Raw genomic sequence first — 18,852 nt, 5'->3', positions numbered from 1 at the left:
GCCTCTTCCTAGAAGAGGAAGGCTCATGTGGATGAGAATCAATCAGATCCATGGGTTCTTCTATATCAGGCATTGATTCATCATCCTTTTCTTTCGGTTCCCTGGTGTCGGCTTCTTGAGAGCTCCTCAAAGTCGGAAGATTGTTCACCTTGCAGTGAGCTTTTCTTCAGGAGTCTTGGAACCTAATGCTTTATGAGGGCATCGATTTTGTACATATAGGGTGGTGATTGTAGTTTCAACGCATAGAAACTTCGAAAGTATTTGATCATGTAGCATGGCCTGGACAACTTCCACAATCGTACAAGTATTCCTTCCTGCCACACCATTTTGCTCAGGATTATGTGGTGTAGTAGTCTCCCTCTTAGTGTCAGCCTCAGATATGCCTGAGTGAACCAACTGTAATACATCATAGGTCTTGCTTTGGCTTGAGGGGAATGATCCCCTTGTGAGCTTTCCTTTGGCACATCCTGGACATACACCTTCTTTCTCTACTTAGAATTCAGGCATCCCTATCAGCATTTATCTTACACCGAGTATAGCTTTATAATGAAGGGGGGCAAACCTCTAATGCCAAAGATCGGACTGAAGAGATATTTCATAAGACATGACACCTAGCAGACTTCCATCGACCTGATATAATGAATCAACACTAAACCCAAGAGTAAAGGCATCTTTAACATTATTTTTCCATATACGTACCTTGCCATCATTGAAGGTTACCTTGTAGCCTTTGTCTTCTATTGCCGAGATGGACACTAGGTTCTTTTTGAGGTCAGGTGCATTTAATACATCCTGGAATTTCTAGCCTTCTTGAATGGTTGTCCTCTTCCTCGATCCCTAGCTCTCCTCTTACCTTTTCTGTTTAATTTGTCATTCCATTGATTTGCCATCAGAGGGATTTTGATCATCGTCCCAGTGTGAGTCCTTTCTATTGTTTTGACTTCTCCATTTTTCCATTTGTTCCAGGCAGCAGCGGATGCATTTGATGAAGGCTCAACAATATTGCCTCTTACATGATCCAACACTCCTTGATTCTCAAGGGTTAGATCGATAGACATCTTCCATCTGTGATAGTTAGCTTTCTCACAGAGCTTGTCTTCAGTAGGAAAGAGTGTTGAGGACCCCATAGTTCTTTTAGGATAGCCTTGCCAATCTTCTCTTTGATGATTGCTTTTGCTCTTGCTCGGGCTTTGTCTTCACCTCAGCTCTGATCCCATGTTAATTTATGGTATGTTCTATGCTTGTAACAGTTTACTTCTTTTTCTTATTATATTCCACAGATTAGCAATCACATGTACATAAAGTAAAGTGAAGATAGAACATTAAACGATCGACAGAAAACAAGCCAAGACAAGAGACACAAGATGTGGCGGCTAGCCAGGGACAAACCCCACAATGTGTGGGGAAACCCTTTGATAAAATCTTCTTTTATCTTCAATAATTCAGCAGAGAGAAATAGTACAATAAATCTGATTCATATCAACAGTAGCAAACCCTAGATCAGCAACATCAGCATTAGCGGCTTCATTATCAAACTAGGGCAGAAAATATCTCACAAACCAACCGTCAGATTGACTTCATTCCACCACCAAAAGTTTCAGCTTCCAGAGGAGGTTTAGATGAACCTACAACGTAGTTCATATGAGGAGATATTCTAGACCACGCAGGTCAATCTTTACTTCTGTAGTTGCAGCTTCAGTTTCAACAGTTTCCGGCTTCAAACTAGGGCAGTCGATATCTTGCAAACCATTCATCGGATTGACTTCATTCCACCACCAAAAGTTGCAGCTTTCAGAGGAGGTTCAGATGAACCTACAACGCAGTTCCAAAGAGGAGATCTTCTAGGCCACACAAGTCAATATTTACTTCTGCAGTTGCAGCTTCAGTTTCAGTAGTTTCCGGCTTCAAACTAGGGCAGTCGATATCTTGCAAACCGTTCATTGGATTGACTTCATTCCACCACCAAAAGTTGCGGCTTTCAGAGGAGGTCCAGATGAACCTACAACGTAGTTCCAAAGAGGAGATCTTCTAGGCCACGCAAGTCAATCTTTACTTCTACAGTTGCAGCTTCAGTTTCAGCAGTTTACGGCTTCAAACTAGGGCAGTCGATATCTCCATAAATACTTATCGGAATCGGATGATCTTTATATCAATCCTACACCTCTTGACGAGAGGAATCTAATAAAAATATTATCAGCCATGAATAATATGACCCACATGAAGTTTTCCCCTGGTTTCCAAATTTAACAGTTGTCTGCCCTTATTTTGTTATTGTAATGTCAACTATAGAAGATCTACGGATGGTCTGTGGACCATGGGATTGTATAAATAGACCGAGGCTCTAAGTAGCTATGCTAATCTAAAAAATAAAATATGAAGAAAATATGATGTATGCGAGATAGATCTGAAGTGTAAAGTCTAGTTTTGGGTCGTAGAGTAGGAAGAGGCTCTGCAGCTGAGTGCACAGAGGCCTAGTAGTCTGTAGCTAAGTGCGCGAAACCCTGCAGCTGAGTGCACAGGGTGAGACGAGTCTGTAAATAGTTGGAAGAATTAATAAAGAAAAGTTTCTACCATTTCTGTTTATTTATTTCCTATTTATGCATATGTTATTTTGGGTATAATTTTCACTTCTAATGCTTATATGATGCACGAATGTGTATAATTGTATTGATTAAGTGATGTAGGAAGATCTATTTACGTGAAGATAATTAAGATGTGTCACTAAGATAAATAAGATACTTAGTATATTTTGGGAAATAGCGCAGTTCGTTGCCGTAGCAGTGCGAAAGGACTTAAGCCCTTGGTTAGGGCTATGCGAAAGTTGATTATAACAAATCACAAAGGTACTAAAGGGTAGAATAGTGCGTGAAGCGACCTACACGAAGGAAGGTCTAGTTGGACTAAATTGACATCACAGACATCTCAAGGGTGTAGAAACTTGGTTCCATCATCCCCCCATACTGCTTCGGGTGAAAATTAAGTCTACACTCTACGGGCTGATGTCGAAAGGGCCAGTAGTGTAGGGATTTGTTTGGCTAAATGACTTTGAACCTGGGTGAGGCCCCCATAAGCCAACAAATGGTTCCATTGCCAAGACCAAAATCTGCATAAGAGATGTGTGATGTCATATAACTAGAATCCAACTAAGAAAGAAATCGAAGGTTGGTTGGACAAAAGAATTCACTAGTTCGCAGCACAGGAGAACAAAAACCCATGATTGTCAAAAGAAGAGTGGCTAGACAACTACCTATATACAGAGATCCACGAAATATTTTTTGCATCCTTCCGTACTTAGCTATATGAGTGGACCATGAAGCTAGCAGATAGCCAAGGAAGGTGGAAACTTGACGGTCCTATTGTGTGGACCCCAGAGCTAGTGCAAAGGTTGCAAGCATCAGCAGATAATCACACACACCGTTGATCGTTGGCTCAATCAAATTATAGGAGGATTTGTTATTGAGTTCCTAGTTGACACCACAGTTAGCTACAGTGAGGCAAAGCGATGCTTTGTCAAAGGACCACAAGGTATGTACGTAAAATCTTTGAATACTTGGATTAAAATGTTTTTGTGTGAAAAGCAGGTTATGCAGTTGCCTTGATGTTTGGGGCTACGTGAAGCAGAAAGGTTTACAAGAATGAAGGAAATAAAGGTCTAGAAAATAGCCCCTTGATTTCACCTCCGTGAGGGGATGAGGAAAAGCTCACGAAGGTCTTTCCACAAAGTGTTATTCAGCTAATAAGACAAATAATTATAGAATACCACCTCCACCCACACCACCACTGGCTTCACCACCATCACCTCCATCTTCACCCATACCAACTCCGCCACCACCGCGATTTAATATGGCCAACACAGTGAAGTTTCCTATGTTCAAAGGTTTGGGAAATGAGGATCTGAACCAATTCTGGTTCATTATAAGGGTTGTATGGGAAGCGAAAGGCACTACATATGATCATATCAAGAGAGCGACACTGGTTAGCACCATGCAGGATTGTGCACTAACTTGGTATATTAAGTATTTCAACGACAACCCAAATGTGAGGGTCACGAATATTCAAACAACGCTAAATAGAGAATTTAGGAGGCCTAAGTCTAAAGCACAATTGGTCATTGGATTTAAAGAGATTACAGTGCTACCAGGTGAGACTCCTTGGGAGGTTGAAATGTATGATTCGTGAAGCCAATATGAATTTGATGGATGGACAACATTGCAAGTGGTTTGTAGCTTCATTACTACCACATTTAAGGAATGCGCTATCATAGTAGAAGATATCAACTCAGGAAGAGGCCCTGGAGATTTTTATGAGGTTACATGAGACCCCGATGCAAGATCCTAACCTGGGAGTTCAACAAATCGATGCAGAACTAAAGAATCTTTGCCTTGAGATGCAGAGTCTGAAACAGGATAGGACGGTTTGACCAAAAGTGTGTGAAGAAGTATGGTGCATAAAATTCAAGATTCAAGGTCATGACAAAAACCACTACCCAGTTTTTACAAATTACCTTGCGGGAGGAGGACTGATGCCTTTAAGGCCAGAAGCTCAAGCAAGACCTAGCATGGCACCCGCTTTGTGGTACACAATCTATCAAATAGCTGGAAAACATGCCACAGACAATTGTCACTTGTTATAGAAGTATACACAAACTTCGCAACAGTTGTTCTGCAAATTTTGTAGGTGGGTGGGGCATGATGAGCACACTTGTAGAAGCTATGAGTTGATGATGGATAGAACTCCCACCTACAAAGTTCAGGCCAAAATGTGGCCCCTTGACTAGAATGCAGGAATGGTGTGAATAGGATTTCAAGGGCACGGATGAGGCAGAGGCAGAGGAGGACCTGGTGGAGGTTGCGAACAGTTGATTTGCTACAATTGTAGAGGGCCATGACACTATGCCTACGATTGCAAAAATCCAACGCACCCATCATTCAAATACTACACATTGTTTGATCATGAGACATAATATTGTCCTACGCTGATAACTAGGATACGTGACAAAGGAGTGCTACTACCTCCCCCGACTCAGAACTTGCAGATGATGAGGTCTGCGAGGAAGACCCAAATGTAAACATTGTGCTCCAAAGTGGAATCACGATGGGAGATGACAAGAGAAAATAGCCAAAATATAGTACTTGGGTTCGCAAATCTCCAGTGAAGGAAGCTAATTTTGATTTGGAGCATGCTCGGGAAACCTTCATGGAAGCTAAGAAGAGCTTCGCTGATGCCTCCACTTCAGGAAGCAAAGATAAACCGAAATGGACCCATCCATGTTGACAAATTTCCTTAGGGTTGTGAAAGGGTTACAAGAACTTATCAATAGAAGTGTTGGGACCCCGCTAAGAGAGCCACATGTAGTCCAGAAGATTGGAAAGCATAAGACAAGGACAGGCCATGAAATGAGACTCACCACGCAGATCGAAGAATATGATATGGATCAAGTAATTTTGGATTTGGGATTAGATGTTAATGCTCTACCGAAACAGACATGGGAGCGAATGTGGAGACCTGCACTGCAATGGTCTCCAATTCAGCCAAGGATCGCGAACCAGCAAAAAATAATATCCATGGGGTGATTGCAGGGAATAACTGCAGATACTGAGGGAGTGAGCATGCTGGTATATTTTGAAGTGATAGAAATTGTTGATGATAGCAATCCCTACCCCATGCTCTTAGGAATTGACTAGGCCACTGACATGAATGGGGTAATTAATCTGAAGAAGTCACTACACATAATTGTACCCTTAGACCCTACTGAAGGATTATGCTATACAGAACTAGTTCGCAACTATGAGAGCGATGATGATTTGGATTGCATCTATAAGATAATAGCGCGAGACCAAGCCTGGGTAAATCCCACCATCGATGGGTTGATTACATGGGAGAGCGAGATCTCCTGTACTTCGAATTTTGATGAAGAAATAGAATGATGGAAGAATCAATTACATGAGGTAACTATGCTAAATTACAATATGATGACCAAGTTGTTGCGCTCCATGTCGACAGAAGTAGGAGATCTACCTACTTATGATGGTCTAAATGAGGTAGATACCTTCTTGGATGAATTTGAAAGGGAGGTGCTGGAAAATAAACGCTTCCAGGCCTTGGACTGGGTACTACACATTACACCCACAAGATGGTGGGGTACGCACAAAGGGATATTTGATAATTGGTGTGAATGTAGGAGAATGACGCGCACACAATCTAGGAAGCCTAAGATGTGTCTGGTAGACAAATATGATGGACAAGATGACCCACGCACACTTCTAGCCAAGTGGACAGAGGTCTATGGAGAAAAGCCCCAACTTGTGCAGAAGCACACGTACTCCATGCTAAAACACCTGGCCAATAATCATGTGTTGGGGGGGGGGGGGGGGGCGAACTTGCAAACGGATCTTAATGTTTGGAAGAAATTATGTAGGAAGAGAAACCATGTAGAAGATTCTACACGTAGAAGCGATCAACAAGGTATGCAATGCGCAGTGAAGTGATTAGGACCTGCGCATACTAGCAGTGTTATGGGCTTATCAAACGACATGCAAGAAACTGACGGAACATAAACCTTTTAGGCTTGTCTATGGAGTGGAAGCCATAATTCCTATGGAATACATCATGCCTAGTCTGCGCATAGTAGCGCTCACAGGTATGATGGATCGTGGAGCCCTAGAGGAGAGTTTTGTGGAGTTGGATGAGCTCGAAGAAGAACGATTTGTTGCTGGATTGCACCAACAGGTCCAGAAGTAGCGCAAAAAGGCATGGCACGATCGACATATTAAGCTGCGCACATTCAAGGTGAATGATTTGGTGCTATTGTATGATAGTAAGTTTGATAAATTTCTAGGGAAGCTCAGAATGCATTGGCTAGGACAGTATGTTATTAAGGAGATTACAGATGGCGGCACAGTACAGTTGGTAAAGTTGAATGGTGATCCCTTCCCAGGAAACGTGAATGGTAGTCGATTGAATCCATACACAGGTGGTCTGGCCACCTGACTAGCCTATTGAAACACAATCTTAGTGCTCCAGGTAGCTGAAAGGAGGCACGGGACTATAAACTACTTTGCCCAGGAACTGTGCATAGTAGTGAAGTGTCATAGGGTCCACGACAACGTGAGGACAAATGCGCTGTTGCACGGGTCGGTCAGAAAGTGACCGTTAAAGTCATTATTCATGATGTGATTCTTGGTTTGAGACCAAATAGAGTGGGCAGCAAGCATTTAAGGAAAACTTTATGGGCTAGATTCTTGATAATCTGTCACCAATCTATCATTAATGGACTGAATGTGGGGGAAATGGTCGAATTCAAATTCAAAAGGTGCTATAAATTACAAATGACTGTCCAGCAAATAACACTTGGCAATTTGAGAATTGAGTTGTTGCACGCTTAGATATTCATGAACCAAGACTTGTTCGATATTTCGAAAGAAAATTCTTGAAGAATTACCAAAGACATTGAGAGAACTGTGGAATCGCACTATGGTAGCACTTGAAGAAGTCATGGATACCAGAGCAATGACATCCGAGGAAGCCACATAGGAAATTATGGAGGTGGAAGCACTAGAGAGAACCAGGATAGTCACTGAGATCCCTAAATCACTGTGCATGTCGTGACCTAAGAAGGATAAGAAGTCCATGATACTGGTGTGCGTCTCACCTAGAAATCTGTTGAGGGTCAAGCTCATAATGGAGGAAAAGGGGAAGGCCATTAATTTGGAGGCCGATGAGGAGGAAGAGTTTGAAGAGATCCTACTGGAGGAGGAGGGTGTAGAGATGGAAGTCGCAATCCAGGGTGTGGACCCTTTCACCAGGTTTCCTACATATGTTCCTCCATAGAAGGGTAAAGAAAAGGTGCCTAAGGATATAGATGAAAGCAATAACTCTCTGCAAACTCTAATGCTCCTAGATGATATTATAATTGAAGGAGTGCACTTGGGATGGGTGCCGATGCTGAAATTTGAATATTGGGACCTTTTGGACCATGAGAAGTTCTTGCATCTCGTGACCACACAACTAATGCACTAGAATAAAGATGCATTAGATGGAATAATTAGAGTTGGAGCCATTCAAATGGATCAGAGGTGTTGAGAAAGCAGGATTGCTAAACTTGCTCTAGGTGCTGCATTACCATCGTGCCCCATTGACCATTTTTGTCATCAGGCAGTTGCTTTGCTTGGTGCATGATGGGTGCTTGTGGCTAGAGGAGCTCATCCCCACCATAGACCATTTGACTCACAGGATTACATGGCTCCCTTGCAAAGGGAAGGACCCAGCAAACATTTCAGAAGGAAAGAGTGACGATTTGGCCATCACGGAGGCCATGAAAAAGAAGTTTAAGTTGGAAAAGAAGAAGCGAGGGTACGCTATTTCCAACATCAACAACCCTGCTGTCAAGGTCATGACTCAAATATTGGCAAGAAAGGTGATGTGGAAGTGTCGCGCGGATGAGGTGCCCACGCCAGTGGTTGCACTAGTAGCACAATGCACATAAGGGGTCTAGTTTAACTCGGCAAACTATCTATGCGATGAGTTCCTTGAGAACTGTCGCGAGGCACAGGAGCAAGGTAAAACATTCCATTATGCATGACTCATGTTGTCAATAGTACTAGTGGCATGGGAGTTTCCTGAAGATAGCCAGTTCTCATCAATCGTGTAGGACCTTCCATAGGCAGCAAAGTACGCTTCATTATGGGCAACCAGGGATGCACAAAGGATAAGGGATAGAAAGATCTTTTGGGTGCTCATGGAGATGAAAATCAGGATGGGGATTAATCACAAGCCATGGTTATCACCCATAGTCTACAATAGTCTATAGAGCTTCGTAGAGTTCAAAGAAGAATTCCACCATGTCTTCATCAGGGCGCAAAAGGACCTTATGAAGACGTGGCATGAGCTACCTTACTTAGCGATCAACAATGTGATTTTTATGGTCCTTGAGTCTTGGCCACTGGAATGATGTGCTCTAGCTAGCTCCATGGTGGAAGCAGAGAATTCCACTACACAGTGGAAGAAGGAAGAGACAAAACTGCGGATGGCGCAGCTGGCAGAAAAATGCAGGAAGGAAGAAGCAATGGCTAAGGCCCAGGCAGTGTGGGACATTGCGAAGGGTACCGAGGAGTAGTAGAAGACTGCGGAAGAAGAGCATGAAGGACAGAAGTCACGTTCACTTGAGCTAGAGACTGATACAGAACAAGGTGGCATGGGCCCACAAACAATGTCCACCTAGTTAAAACATCCACACCCAAGAGAGCAGGAAGGGTCGCGCAAGAAGACAAAGGCCTCAAAAACTTCGTTCAAATGAATCACCCTCACTAAGGGGGATTTACATGATATCAATGAAATGGTATGGGATGTCACTACTAAGACCCTCCAGTAGTTTGAGGAGCAACACTAGATGGTATTGGGGGCTCTCTGGACGTAAATACAGGAGTTGTAGGTGCGCACTCCACAAGCTATCACAGTGTCAACCAACCTTGCAGTCGGCACATCAATGACCGAGGAAATGTTGCGTGCTAGGATGACCAACATAATAGTGCTACCAGATGCAGCACTCATTACAGAAAATGAGGCCGACAGGCCTATGGTCAGCAACTTGAAAGGAATCAGGTTAAACATGGTTGTACTCCCTCAGGAGACACTCTATATTTTGCAGGATGGAGTCACTGCAGAACTATGGGCTAGGGAAATTTGCGCAATACAGGTAATGAGTGAGTAACGCATCAACCTTGAGTAGTTGAGCCTATAGCGCAACAAGGCAGTGGAGAAGAATAGATACATAGTGCAGGTGGCGGAGGAAACCTATCAAATGGTCCCGGAGTTGGCCATCCAAGTAGAGGAACCGATGGAGGTGTGCATCCAAAAGTTAGCAAGAGGGGTGAGCGACAAAAGAGCTAAAATGGCTAGGGTTCAGTTGGAGCTAAACCTTTAGATAGAAGAACTACCACCGAAGGTTAAGGAACAGCACACCACTACGATCAAAACAACAATGGTGGCAGTTAACAGTGCATTGACAAACTGCATGAAGTTGTTCGAGTAGTCATTCAAGGTCCTCACCACCCTAAGGGAGGACCCCAACATAGAGTGCCTAGAGATAGAGGCATGCGAGCTACAACAGAAGTATGACGAGGTCAAAGGGATCGCACAAATGATTGCCCTTATGCAGAGATTTTCGACGATTCAGCAAGCAAAAGGCGCTCAAGGAGCAAGTGGATGCTGCTCGGCATAAGGATGTTATTTTGAATGTGCACCTAGAGGCATGGATTGATGAGGCTTAAACCAATTTAGCCTCTATTGAAGCAAATCTTGGGAAGCTACAAGAAACTCAGGAAAGGATTCAAGGCAGTAGTTCAACGATAGCGGTCATCAAACATCGCATAGAGGAAGTTCAGCAGGCAGCCGCTCAATGCATTGTCAAACTTGCAACAGTCCAATTGGAGTTGGGAGGTCTTCGCACAAAGATCTTCGCACCTACAAAGTGACTCGAGGGAGAGTCACGATGTTTGTGTTGAGGGCCTATTGGGTGCAAGATCCCCCAAGGGAATTTTTGGGGCTTAGAGCCCTGATTTTGGTCAATTTTGTAATTCCAATGTAAAGAGTCCGCATTTTGTGGGCATGGAGCACGTAGTTTGTTAAAGAGTCATAGGGTTGTCTGCCCTTGTTTTTTTATTATAATTTCGGGTGTAGAAGATCTAGCCATGGTCCACGGACCATGGGATTGTATAAATAGAGCAAGGCTCTAAGTATTTAAGCTAATCTAAAAATTAAAGATGAAGAACATATGATGTATGCGAGATAGATCTGAAGTGTAAAGTCTAGTTTTGGGTCATAGAGTAGGAAGAGGCTATGTAGCTGAGTGCGTAGAGGCCTAGTAATCCATAGCTCAGTGCACAGGGTGAGTTAAGTCTGTAAACAGTTGGAAGTATTAATAAAGAGAAGTTTCTACCATTTATGTGTATTTATTTCCTGTTTATGCATATGTTATCTTGGGTATAAATTTCACTTCTAATGCTTATATGATGCGCAAATGTGTATAATTGTATTGATTAAGTGAACTCAAGTAGGAAGATCTATTTACGTGAAGATAATTAAGATCTATCACTAAGATAAGTAAGATACTTAGTCTAGTTTGGTAAATAGCATAATTAGCTACCATAGTAGCGTGAAAGGACTTAAGCCCCTCGTTAGGGATGCGTTAAAGTCAATTATAAAAAATCGTGAAGGTATTGAAGGTAGAATAGTGCGCGAAGCGACCTGCATGAAGGCAGGTCTAGTTGGACTAAACCAACATCACATACATCTCAACGGTGTGAAAACTTGGTTCTAGCATCCCCCCCATATTGCTTTGGGTGAGAATTTAGTCCATGTTCCACGAGTTGATTCCGAAAGGGCCAGTAGTATAGGGATTTGTTTGGCTAAATAACTCTAAACCTGGGTCAGGCCCCCATAAGCCAACAAAGGTGAATTGGATGCCCACTATAACTTGACAGACTCCTTAAGGAAATGGTAAGGTTATTTAATGTAGTCAAACCCTCCAAGGGTTGGATGGTGGACTTATCTTCCACATAGGTAAATCTTGTGTACCTATTTATTATAAAACAAAGACATTTTGGGTCACCCTCATTAATTCTTATGTTTCTTTGGAATTTCTCTAATGGCTGGTCTCTACTCAGCCCTCTACCAATTTCGACAGGTTTTTATTTCTCGCTATAGTTATAAATATATGTTCTCTATGTTAGAAATAATACTGAGAGGGGGGGGGGGGGGGGGTTATTTAGTATTATCAAGTCAATAATATTTCATTTCCATAAACAGATTCATATACGCTACTTCAGTTAATGGAACTTGCGTGTATACGCAACTGTATTTAAGGCAACTAATGTATATCTTGCAAACTTATGATTCAGTTAATTCATCATATGTTGATCTTTAACCAGTGCATCAGAACCATATAAATAGTAACCAGGTGTAGTAAAAACAAAACAGACAATCACACACATGAACACAAGATATAAGGTGGAAACCTAATGTGGGTGAAAACCACCTACTACAATCATTTCTATCTTCTTTTTAATAAGAAACTTCTTTTTACAATTTTTGTACTGGTGCAGTCGTATACCAGTACACAGGCTTCTACCTGTAGAAGGCTACAACCTTCTCTCATTCTCTAGCTTCTTTTGGAAGGGAGATACAACCCCCTATCTCTTGTACTAGCTGATATGTTTACTAGTACGTAGGTGCCAGCCTACAGAAGGCTACAACCTTCTCTTTTCTTCCAAGGACCATGTTTCATAAATTTTCAAACTGGATCCATCAATAACATCATTAAATCAACCAATCTCCTTTGTACCAACCACAACTGAATAAATCAATCACTTTTCAGAATGTTGTAACCAAAATATAGTAACTCGAACCCAGAACACTGCAACAGCAACCAAAAGTAGCTAAAGCATATTTTATGAGGTATACACTACTTCAATGTGTCAAACCTACATGCATACACACTTTTCTCAAGATGAACCTGCGTATATATCTACAAATCAAATTTAAGATGTATATGATGTTTTGATATGAAGAACCAGCGTGTATACACACCTTTTCTAAAGTGAACCTGCATATAGATCTATAAATGATGATTTAATCTTTACAACAATTTCAGACTTCAATTATACCCAAATCATCATATTTACAGTCTACACTATGTGCCAATTATTCAGATAAAAGATCAAAATCACACAAAGATACTTCACTTCAAGCCTTAAGATATTGACCCATCATTAGATCTTATCCTTCATCAAGTGCTAAGGTTCATCCTTGATTCAGATCCATCTATGCACCATCACCCAATACCCTATATTCTAGATCTTGCACTTCATTAGATATTCAATACTTGAGTTTCTTTGCCTAATTATCTTCTTCTCCTTTTATAGTCTTAGGCCTTACTCAATACCATGGACCAAAACCACTTAAAACTAATACCTTCGACCAAATACCTAGGGTCAACACTTCGGACAAGATACCTTGGACCAATACCATGGATTAAAATACCATGGACCAAATACCACGGACCAAAACTAAGTTTCCCAACATGTACGCGCCTTTCCTTCTGTGAAAGTGAATGTGTATGCTATACCTGTTTTTTGGTATGCGAACCCGTGTGTACACGCAGCTTGGTCAATGGGGAACCTGCATATACCTCTCTTTCTTCATTATGTGAGTTTGAATTGTGATCTGTCATCTGAGTGAGTTGCCATCAAGGGCAACACCTATGTCATAGTGCCAAATCTGTGTCATAATGCCAACAATCTCCCCTTTGGTCTTGATGGCAACCCCAAGTCACTCTCCCCCTTTGTCATCAAGGGCAAAGGGTTATGCTCCCCTTGAGTACATGCTGAATTCTCTCATATACTGAAGTTTTATGATTGAGCTCCATGCTCGAGTCCAAGGTCCCCCTGAATATAAGCAAGGTCTGCAAAAATATGTTCTAAAAGAAGAACATGACTTTATACATACACCATGAATGACCTTCCTATCACCAATGACTCATACATACATCCATCTCCCAAACAAGTCGGGATATACCAATTGTTTATACATGTCAAAACAAGAACATTACCTCATCCATCCTATGCATAGTGGGGAAACAAAATAAACACATATTTCATTAAATTTGGAATTTTTTTATTACAATGATATCAACAGAATTGAGGTTTTTGGTTATTTTGAAATTCTAGATTCATCATTTAATTCCAAATTTAATGAAATATGTGTTAATAGGTCATTTCATGACCTTGACATTAAAAGATATACATGACATAGAGAAAAAATAACTTAAACAAGACCATGATAGTTATCAGCAACTATCATCAGCAACATCTCTCAATCACCAGCTAGACTAGCAACCATGATCTCCCCTTGAACCTGTTCCATCTGAATAAAAAAAAACTGTGAATTTGTACCAAGATCTTCTAGATAATGCAAAAAATGCATTATTAGAAGTATATGCTCCCCTTGAACCTATGCCAGATGATCACTGTCAGACCCATATCAGACTACTTTCATCTTGAGTCTGGCCCACTGCTTTTCTTCTACCAACATATACACGACTGTATCAATACAAACTGGCATATGTATGCAGATAAGATTCATGAAACTCACGTATAACCAATTTTCTCTGAACCAGATAAGTTTTGAGAGCAAGATGATGCATTGACTACTCCCTGCTTCTGTCTGAGATATTCAAATGTCTCTTTGGGCAACGGTTTGGTGAATATTTCAACAACTTGTTCTTTGGAGGGCACATATTCCAATTTGACCTTTTGTTTAAGCACTTGTTCACATAGAAAATGATATTTGATGGGTATGTGCTTGGTCTTGAATGCATGACTGGATTCTTTGAAATACTGATGGCACTTGTATTATCACATAGAATTGAGATGGGTGGAGTACATGTGATCTGAATGTCTTGCAATGTTTGCATCATCCAAAGAAGTTGTGTGTAGTAAGATGTAGATAATGCAATTGAACTTTGTTTCTTGTTGAACCAAGAAACTAATCTAGAACCCATATAGAATGCACCACCACTAGTGCTTTTCTCTCATCAATGCTTCCTGCTCAATCTACATCTGTATATGCATGAAGTGTAAGATCTATATCTCTAGGATACCATAAGCCAAAATTTTGTGTTCCTTGGAGATATTTGAAAATCCTTTTGACTACCTGAAGGTGTGATTCCTTTGGATTTTCTTGGAATCTTCCAACTATTCCCACTGCATGGATGATGTCTGGTCAGGTACCTGTTAGATAAAGCAGACTGCCAATCATGGATTTGTAGGTTGGTTGATGTATGGTCACTGATTCATCAGTTGAGCTAAGACTGCATCTTGCTACCGTACGAGTACATACTGGTTTAGAATCTTCTATGCCATATTTTTTCAAGATCTGCTTGAGATACTTGGTTTGTGATAGAAAAATACCATCTTTATTTTGTTGAACTTGTAGACCAAGAAAATATGTGAGCTCACCAAGCAGGGACATTTCAAATTCTTGCTGCATTACCAAAGAAAATTTTTGACTCATGGCTTCTTCATTGCTACCAAAAATGATATCATCAACATACACAACAAGTATTAGCAATTTTTTATTGTTAATATTTGTATATAGATTGCTGTCAACTGATCCTTTTGAAAAACCTTGTTGATGGAGGTATTTGTCAAGATGGTAATACCAGGCCCTTGGAGCTTGTTTTAGACCATAAAGAGCCTTTTTGAGTCTACACAAGTTTTACATCATTTCCAAGGATGAATCCATCTAGTTGCTTAATATATTCTTCTTCTTGTAAGTCTCCATTAAGAAAGGCAAATTTTACATCCATTTGGTGTACTTCGAATTTCTGAAAACTAGAAAGAGAAAGGAACATTCTTATGGCTTCTAGTCTAGCAATAGGTGAAAAAGTTTCTTCAAAAAATATACCTTCTTGTTGAGCATATCCTTTACAAACAAGTCTGGCCTTGTTTCTAATGACTTCACCATTTTAATTTAGCTTGTTTTTGAATATCCATTTGGTTCCTATGATATTCTTATCATGAGGTTTAGGAACTAATTCCCAAGTATTATTCTTTTCAATTTGCTCAAGTTCTTCATTCATGGCCTTGACCCAACATTCATCTTTGCATGCTTCATTTACATTTTGAGGTTCGATGGAGGAAAGCAATGCTAGATAGCTTGAAGCTTCTATAATAGTTCTTCTTGTCTACACAACTGCCTCTTTCTGTCCCAAATTTTGAGTCTCTAGATGATTTTTCTGAAAATACCTAGATGGAGTCTTTTCTTCTTCCGTTATCTGTTCTTCTGGTGCTTCATTGGTTTCTTCTTCAGAATTAGTCTGATTTGATGTGGGAGGATAATCCTCATCTTCTCCATAATCTTCAGTTTTTACCTGCTTTGGACTTTTGCATGCTTCATCAACCACAACATCAATACTTTCAATAATTTTCCCAAGTCTTTTATTATAACACTTATATCCTTTACTTTGGGAAGAGTAACCAAGGAGAATGCCTTCATTTGCTCTGGGTTCAAACTTGCCAAGTTTTTTATCAGCCCTTTTGATGTAACATTTGCTTCCAAAATATTTCAAGTATTTTACAGTAAGAGTCTTACCATACCAAAGTTCATGTGGAGTTTGAGTGCTGTTTACCCGGAAATTTGCTTTGTTGAGAATAGTGATGGCATCGAATGCAGCTTCACCCTAGAAGGTTGCAGGAGTTCTAGACTCATCTAGCATAGAACAAGACATTTGTTGAACAGTTCTATTCACCCTTTCTACCACTCCATTTTGTGGAGGAGTCCCTGCAGTGGAGAATTTCCTTTTTATTCCATGTTCTTCACAAAAGTCAAAAAATTCATTCGAGGTAAATTCCCCTCCTCAATCAGATCTGAGGCATTTGATTTTGTGATTTGAATCATTTTCAACCAATGCTTTGAAGGCTTTGAATTTTTAAAATGCTTCATCTTTATGCTTTAGAAGTCCTATCCAACACATTTTGGAAAAATCATCAATGAACAATATAAAGTATTCTTCTCCACGAGGTGAATTTTTCCTTGATGGACCACATAAATCAGTATGAACAAGTTCAAGAGGCTTCTTAGCTGATCTTTCCTTTTTAGGCAATTGCAACCTGGTTTTCTTACCAAATTGACATGATTTGCTTATTGTATTTTCTAGAATGTTGATATCAAGAAGATCACGAACGACCTGGAATTTGCTTGCTTTTCTTAATTGAGAGAGGTTTAGATGCCCCAATCTTCTGTGCCATAGCTAATGTTCACCATTTTTTCTTAGATAGCACTGTTGTTGTCCTCCCTTGAGTATGTATAAGTTGTTTGGAGTTCTTATACCTTTGATCATAGTTTCTCCTGTATCAAGCTCACGAACAACACATCCATTTGATCAAAATACTACTTCATTTCCTTGATCATACATTTGACTAACACTAAATAGGTTATGCTTTAGACCATCAACATACATAACATTCCCGGGATTAACTTTTTCTTTTAGAAGAATAGAACCTTTACCTTTTATGACAGCAGGAGTGTCATTTCCAAATGAGACCTTCTTTTCTTTTTCTAAGGCATTATATGATTGAAGTTTTTCTTTATCACCTGTCATGTGTTTCAAGCATCCATTGTTGATGTACCACTGATTTTCTTATACTTCTGCATACAGGGCTATACCACATCTTTCTGTTTGACATTCTTTCTTTCTCCATATTTTGGGATTTAATGAATTTCTCTCCTTCTAAGATGTTTGCCGAAATTTACTCCTGCATTTAGATTCTTCATGACCAAAGTTGTTGCAGATAGAGCATTCTATTTCATTCTCAAGAAGAGAAAATTTATTGTAGGTCCATTTCATTATCCCCGTCACATTCCTTTGATTTTGTGCTTCTCTAGTCATGATGGTCTTGTAAGAAGCACATTGAACAACTTTGTGTCCAAAGTTATGACATGAAAAACATTGGCCATTAAAGAAGTTCCTGCGATTATCAAATCTACTGAACTAGTGATTGTAGTTGCTGTTGATATTCATTCTTGAAGCAGATTGAGTATGATTTACCTGAGGTTGGTTGTAGCTTCTGTTCATCCTTGAAGTAAATTGAGCCCTATTTACTTGGTGATCTACTTTATGCCTTTGTTTTCAATTGTCAAACTGTTCATTTCTCTTTGCTGCATCAAGATAGATTTTAGTGGAGGTTGATGACTTTTGTGCTTGGGATGCTTCTTCAGTATATCCAAGACCTATATTTATCAGAGGAGAACACTCCACTTTGATAATTTCATTTAAGGTTTCTGATCCTTTAGTAAATCTAAGTGTTAGTGTCAGTCTTTTCAGCGTTACTCCAGTGATCAAACATGCTCTTACAAAATGATTTTAAGGTGTCAAGGTCAAATTTTGTCATTTCAGTGAGTCTTCAAGCAAAATTTGGTCACTAGCCATTAGGTCTAGGGTTTGCTTTCACTCCTTTCAAAGTTGCCCAAGTTTCGGTCTATGTCAATATTCAGCTAGGTGTACCATCATTCAGAGGTTGTCATCATCATGTCAGGTTCCAATGGTTCATTTTACACCTTGTTCATGCTTTAGTTGCGCCTAGGTAAGGTTCATTTCCCTCTCCTAGGGTTTTGAAGCTAATTTCTCTTGGATGGTCAAATCATTAGCAAAACTTGTATCCAGATGTTCATACCCCTTCCCCTATCCTTAAAGTACCTTATCAAACACTTCCCATCACTGAAATCCCCCAAATTCCTCATTTTTGCACAAACCCTAGTTTCTTGCTACAACCTGGCAATTTTCTAGGTTGGGCATGTGTTTTGCCATTTTGGACCCCTTCCCCTCACTCAATCTCTGAAATTCCACTTTCCCCTACTTCCTAACATCCCTACCTACTTCCAAAAATTTTCTCAAGAATTTAGAAGCCCCTTATCCCCTTCATTTCGCTTCATTTCGACAATTCCCTTGTTCTACACATCGGGATAGGTTTCACTAAAATGATGTTTATGAGCAATAAAAGATGAATTTTGGAAATATGAGAGAGGTTTTTATCCAAAACAGGCCAAGGAAGAAAAACCTCCTTCACTTTTTACACAGGTGTCATGGTTTTAGAGACATGTCAAAAATACCGTTGCCTCGGGAGAATTGAATGCACCTTTGAAGTGACCTTGGGAAAATCATTTTTTCTCCTAGCTTGGTTGGCCAAATGACTTGCTTGATGAGTCAAATGATACCTAGACACAAAGATATTTCTAATGAGCTATCATGACCTCAATTTGGAGTTGAGGAAGGTATTCAAAAGTTTACTGTAACAA

The sequence above is a fragment of the Pinus tabuliformis genome, chromosome 1_1 (assembly GCF_031772625.1).
Source record: "Pinus tabuliformis cultivar Carrire ecotype Pingquan chromosome 1_1, CPIR1, whole genome shotgun sequence".
Lineage (NCBI taxonomy): Eukaryota > Viridiplantae > Streptophyta > Pinopsida > Pinales > Pinaceae > Pinus > Pinus tabuliformis.
The sequence above is the reverse complement of the archived record's forward strand: the minus strand, read 5'-3'. Positions refer to the sequence as shown.